Source organism: Lycium barbarum, chromosome 7, assembly GCF_019175385.1.
Source record: "Lycium barbarum isolate Lr01 chromosome 7, ASM1917538v2, whole genome shotgun sequence".
NCBI lineage: Eukaryota > Viridiplantae > Streptophyta > Magnoliopsida > Solanales > Solanaceae > Lycium > Lycium barbarum.
The window spans coordinates 102,691,114-102,698,127 of NC_083343.1; the positions used below are offsets into that span (position 1 = coordinate 102,691,114).

The 7,014-nt window shown below is 35.4% G+C and overlaps 1 long non-coding RNA gene across 1 annotated transcript; it reads right to left on the reverse strand.

Annotated features, from left to right (window-relative positions):
- Window positions 1-1,659: 1,659 nt before the first annotated feature.
- LOC132603666 (uncharacterized) lies at window positions 1,660-5,313 on the reverse strand. The gene is made up of 2 exons (XR_009568479.1): window positions 4,923-5,313; window positions 1,660-4,554 (listed from the first exon to the last, which is right to left on the reverse strand). It is a non-coding gene; the product is annotated as an uncharacterized LOC132603666 (long non-coding RNA).
- Between the last annotated feature and the right edge of the window lie 1,701 nt (window positions 5,314-7,014).

Genomic DNA, 7,014 nt, shown 5'->3' on the forward strand with positions numbered 1-7,014 from the left:
CTCATTAAAAACCGTGCCGAAAAAACCCAATTGGGACAAAAACCAAAAAAAGGAAAAAAAGAGTGCAACACCGCCGGTACTGGTCTCTCTGTCAGACATAATACCTTTTAAGAAAGCTAACGTTCTAATTGCTTGGTGTCATGCCCTCTTTTTAACTGATTAAAACTAGTTCACAACTTATAACTATGTTTCCTCTGGTTTTGTAAATCTTCAGAGTTGCCACCTAATTTTAGGAAATATTAGGAAACCAAAAAAAAAAAAGTAAACTCCATTTTTTAGTCTGTGAAACCTGTGAGATTCTAGGTAAGGGTTTTATTTACCCCGAAGAGAAGGTGTTAAGCATCTCTCAGAGCCTATCCTGGGACAGTCTTTAAACTTAGTTTAATTAACACTAAAAGGGGGTTATTTAATTATTTATTATTTACTATTACCTATTTAAAGAATTTGGAAAAGAAACTACTCTCTCAAAACTATTTGTATAAAAAAAGGGTTTTAAAGTAATTATAACTATGTGAGTAAATGCATATTCATAAAGGAAAGGAACTAGTTAACACTAATGTATACGTGAGAAAAATATGTATGACATTTATTTTTATATAAGAAGAATATGTATAATATAGAATATGAAGATACATTTTTTTTTATAAGAAAAATAACGTATGCATCTGATATGTATATCATGGGTAACTAAAAACAGTTATTGATATCATGATAGTACTATATAGATCCATATATATAATGTAAAAACGACCAAGGGAATTAATGAAAATAAGGTAGTATATGTATGGTACGTGTTCAAAAAAAATAGTATGTAGGCATACTCATTGTAAAGGAAAGTAATTGACACGAGTTGTAAAATTATATGTACTAGAGATGTATATTGTATACAAAAAGATTACATGTGTATTTTTTGAAGATTAGATATAAATATGATTATTGTACATAAGGACAGTATATATAATGTAGAGCATGAAAATACACATTTTTCTTGAAAACATAATATATATACATGGAGTATGTTTATCATACGTAAAAATAGTATAAAGAGGTATGCTTTTTTAGAAATAGCCATGGAAAATATAATAATATGTATAAATATCGTGACATATATATATATATACACACGCATAGTGTAAAGATGATTGGATGATTTAGTTAAAAAAAAAAAAGATAGTATATATATGTGTATAAAAAAAATAGAATATGTACCTCGTAGCTCTCGTAAAATAACTTGAGCCACTATACTTGAGCCCTGATATAAAGTTCTTAATTAAACTTGAAAAGATAAAAAAAAAAATCTACTTCATGTCAGTAATACAATAGTTGAAAAACTGATTTAGGTCTTTTCTCAAAAATCATTTTCCTTTGAGCCAACGTAACCTCTTTGAAACCACATTCAAATCCATTTTTGAGAAAAACTTGACTTACGCCTTTATACTTGCAGATGGGCTGAAAAATATTGTCATCCGCAACATAATTTGTAAAGAGGCTTCTACCATTTATACTAAAAAAAATTAAAAGAAAAATCATCTCATCCTGAAAGTACGCTAAAAGGAGGTCATTTAAAAATGATTAATAAAACACCCTTTACTCTAAGTCAAGGTTAGTATCTAAAGAGGGAGGGAAATCAATGAGTGTTCACTATCACGTAACAGTCTGTTTACGCAAACCCAAACACGAATTAAGCAAAGCGTAAAATACAAATACCAAATTGGTACAACTGTTAGTCAAATCGTATGTATAAAAACAAAAGATAAAAGTATGAAGAGAGGGAAAAGGATGTGGACGCGAACGAGGCTGCTAGACACAAGCGAATGACACTGTTGTTTCTCTATTTCCGAGCAGTCTTGGAGTTGTCATACAACTCCAGTATACTCCCACGTACATATGCAAAGAAAAGAAAAGGATTAGAAGCAATCTAAATTGTAAGGCAATCAAATTTCAAGACATTACGCATTGTTAACTTAAAAAGGATAGACTGTTTCAGTTATTATCTAGTGATATTATCTAATGATAGAAAGGAAAAACTGAATGCAGGGGACAAAAGAGGAGCTGGAAGACAAATTTATATTATTAAAATAAAGGGATGGAGCAGTAGTTAGTCACACTAAATTTATACATGCCTTTACACACTAAATGTATGCGCAACATATACAAAACTTCCACTTCTTAGAGTTATTAAGGGACACAAAGACAAACTAGGCAGAGATCAACCTCATTCCCTACATAGAATTCTACCAAATCAGACATGCTATGCTATAATATCAATGTTCAATACCATTCTTAATGCACACAGTCCAAAGGAAAGAACAAGTGGAATGATTTATACCCCAACATCAGACACAGGTAAACAAAATATGATGATCGTCTTAGGCAAATTATCCTTATCTTAGCAGTACATCAAGAAGAAGAGAGGGAAGGAAGGGTTATTCTAGCAACAGAACAATTAGCATACACACTCTCTTAATTATTTGAAAAAAAAAAAAAAAAACTTATGACACAATCTATGGCTCAGTCAGATAAATGCCAGGGCAAAATAGGTATAAGGAAATAGATACTTTCAGTCTTAGGCTCATTCAAAATGTCATGTTGCCTTCATACATTTTTGCATATAAGGGTAAAACACACAAATACAATAAAACTCTACTCATTTACAGAGGAACAAAGGGCCGGGAAAGATAAATGAGAGATTTGGTTCAGCCTACACCTAAAACATATACTAGCACAAAGGTATAAAGGCAAACTTTGGAGGAATATGGGGATCTTATTGTTAAGGCCATTACATTGATCTTACAGCAAAAGCAATCCTTAACTAGTCCTTACTATGATCATTCAGACACAACCATATCCAAAATAAGTAATCATAACAGGCTAAACGGCAGAAAACTTGAATCAACTCATCATGTTATCATCATGCCATTCACAATGTTCAAACTAGGCTAAAATAACGCAGATGTTAGGCTAACCACCCAGTCTTGATTATGTTGAGATTTAAAACTTAATTGACCCTAATCTAACATACAAACACAATAAAAAGGGAACTCATGGTCTCATAATCCAGCAAAGAGGAACCTAAGCAGCTCAAAGCAACTAAGGTAAGGCTGAGCAATACACTCAAAGCCTTTCTTCAGCTCTTAGCCCTAGGACATCACTCTAGGCCTTCCTTAGATGCTAGGGACAACCACTTCATATACCAAAGACAAGACAAACCAATTTATGCCCCTTACTCTTTTAATTCAGTATTCCAATTCTCACTTGGTTAACCATTTATAAATATCAAGAAGATAAACAGATAATACAACTTTGCACAGGTCCTTTTGAACTGGCCACCTTATGCACAACCTTAGGTTTAATACATGAAGTCATATTGAAGACACACAAGTACTGTTTTAGTTAAAAAAAAATAGCTTTCTTTTATATCAAAACAGTGACTTTTCCTTAAAAATAATAACTTTTTCTCTCGAATAATAACCTAGTCCATATAAGTACCAATCATACTCCATATTTGCGAAAGTTAAGACTCTAAGAAAAACATCAATTAGCCAGACTTATAAACCCAAGGCATTAGTCCAAGCGAGGCGACAGACTCAACAGAGGGTGTCCAAGAATTTTGCATACAAAAAGAAAAACAAGACTCAAACTTTATTCAGGGAACCAAAAACACAAAGCAGCCCTTAGTCTAATGTCATTTTAATAAATGTTGGATTTATGCTAGGTCTCTTAACTTCATACAAGTGTGTGTATGCAAACAAAAATACAAACCCAAACAGCAAGTTGGACAATCTCTCCCCAAACATTAATCAAAACAACACAAAGGTAATATATGTCATGCTAATTCACTTTCTCATGCATAACTAAGGTATGGAGTGAATATCAATCAGTTTTGAATATTAAGGTAACACTAACTGTTTTCAATACTGGGACGTGTTATAGACACATAAATTTTGAGCCTTAAGCGAGTGCCAAAATAAAGAATACATTCACAGGAATAACAATAGACATGATAGGTCACATGTTTGCTAAGTTGGTAGCCTAACAGTAAAAAAAAAGTACTGTTATCTGTTTTTTTTTTTTTTAAAGGCAAGTTCACTGTTTTCCTCAACCATAGCAATTTTGACTAATCCTTTGCTAAATGGAATGAGAAGGGGACAAGTAAGTATACCAACAAACAATCCTATTACTGTATCTTTAGCTCTATTCAGCCACAATACGCACTGATTTGACAGACATAACAAAAGAGATTATAACAAAAATATGAAACAGGATTTAAACGAGCGACGAGCTCATTCACATGTTCTACAATTTAACCGATAGTTCCTTCATGTATTCTTAGCGATCTTTTATATGGGGATTCAGACACACAGCAGCAAAACAAGCTCAAATAGGCAAAATTGCGAATAATTATTTAATAGCTACATCGATATATATTCCTAACAACCGAAAACAAAAGCGAAGCAAGGGCCACCACTAACCTTTTCCGGGACAGCGAACTGAGGCTAGTGTCGTCTTCGAGTCTCCGAATCCGCTCGGAAAGCCTGTTGATTTGGCCGAGGACTTGAAAAGAGATCCGACAGCCAAAAAAAAAAAAAAACTTAAAGTTAAGAGAGGATTTTTCTGAAATCTTAGAAAGAACTATGGATATTTTTTGTTATAAAGACTTATGAAAAAAGAAAGGGATTTTTCAATTCAGCTTTAGAGTAAATAAAAGTTTTCTCTCGAATTCCCAGCCTATTTCAAAGGGAATTTTCAGCCTCTGAACTTGTCCCAAAACAGAACACAAAAGCTGGTATTTATAGCCACATGTTGAGGGGCTCAACGACTTCTCCAAGAGTTTGGAGATTCAAAATTTAAAACTAGAGAAAAAGGGGGGAAGTTATGAGAATTCTGAGATTGAAAAGAAAAAGGGGTAAAAGAATTCTCACCTTTTCAGAGATGATTTGAACTCTAGAGGTTCATTGGGACTCCGAATTTAGAGGTCCCTTCATGGTTTTTGGGTCTGATGGTTGATTCTTTTATTACCCATTGAATTGAAGACAAAGTAATCTTCAATCTGAAAGATCTTCGAATTTTCCTTTTCGCAGTCATCAACAGAGCTGTGACAGCTCTCAATCGTAAGGAAAAAAGGTGATAGATGAGGTGGTGTGAGGCAGCGGCGTCGGTGATGTCTTTAACCAACGGTCCTAAGGGTGCGGTGGCGGTGAAGTAATGGAAGTGACGAGATGGGGGGTGGGGTGGTGGTGACGCTAGGTTTCACTTTTGGGGAGAGAAAAGGCTGGTTTGGTTCATTTAGTTTAGTTTAGTGGAGAAAGGGGCTGTTTGGCTCATTTAGTTTGGTTAGAATGGAAAATAATAGGTTGAAGATTTAGTTGGGGATTATTGGGCTGGGTCGGGTCGGCGGGGTTTTGGGCTGGGGCGGTTGGGTTTTGGGCTGGGGCGGTTGGGCCTTAGATTTTGGGTTTAAGGGGAGAAGGGAATTGGCCCAATATTATGGGTGGATGATTTAATTTCTAACCCCTTTTTACTTCAATCAATTAAATAAATATGCTTCTTTGTCCTAATTAATTCCCAAAAATATACACCTATGTAAATTACATTATAAACAATTTAATATACGTATTTAGTTCTAAAATAGAGTAAGAAGGTGATTAATATAGTAACAAACAGGATTAAAGGAAAAACGCCAATGCCTGATACCAACACTATTTTTGAGTGATTTAATTTTAAAGAATGATGTTTAGTAAAAAAAAAAAAATTATATGTATAAAAAAAACGAGAGAAACCTTTCTTAATTTTAGAGAAATAATATCTAAAAAATAGTGTATTAATTAGTGAAAATATTCCAAACTCATTTATTGGGAATTTTTCACGACTGAGAAGCATAGTGAAATTAATTAAACAAAAAAGGAGGGTCAAAATTGGGTGTCAACACTTGAGACCTTGTTTCCGTCGCCATCTTCCAGCTGGTACGACCCTTTGCCAGCAATGTCAGTTACCTTGTAGAGACCTTCCCAATTTGGCTCTAGCTTTGTATCATTGGCATCTCGGGTATTGTGCATCACCATCCGAAGTACCAAGTCCCCAACTTTAAAGTGTCGGAGGTTAGCTCGACGGTTGTAGTAACGTTTCATCCGCTAATTTTGGGCGATCATCCGAACATATGCCAAATCTCTATGTCCTTCTAGTAAATCCAATTGCACCAGCATTGTCTCCGTATTGGATTGCTTTTCTGCTCGATCGTACCTTGGACTAAGAGTACCGAATTTTATCGGAATCAATGTCTCTGCCCCATATACTAGAGAGAATGGAGTTTCACTTGTGCTGGATTTCGCCGTTATTGTATAAGCCCAAAGCACCTCCAGTAATTTTGATGGCCAAGCTCCTTTGGCGTCCTCTAATTTCTTCTTCAAATTCTAAATGACAGTTTTGTTTGTTGATTCCGCCTGACCATTCCCATTTGGACGATAAAGAGAAGAGGTTATGCGTTTTATGTGCAAATCCTCGAGGAACTTAGTAACCTTGGACCCAATGAATTGTGGGCCATAGTCAAAAGTTATCTCCTTTGGGATGCCAAACCGACAGATTATGTGCTGCCAAATGAAGTCGATCACCTCCTTCTTGTATGCTGCCACCTCGACCCATTTAGAAAAACAGTCGATTACCATCAGTAGGAGACACACCTGACCCAACAACCTGCTGGTAGTGGTCCGACTATGTCCATCCCCCACTTCATGAATGGCCAAGGGCAAATCACCGGATAAAACTCTACGCCCAGTTGATGTAGCGTTTGTGTATACCGCTGACGTTTATCGCATTTGCAAACGAATATCTTTGCATCCTCTTCCATTCTGGGCCAGTAATATCTAGCTCGGAGCAATTTCTTAGTGAGTGACTCCGCACCCGAATGATTGCCGCAAATTCCTTCATGGACCTCTCACATTACATAGTTAGACTCTTCAGGACCAATACACCTCGCCATTGGACCAAAAAACATCTCCTGTGAAGCAAATTGTCCAC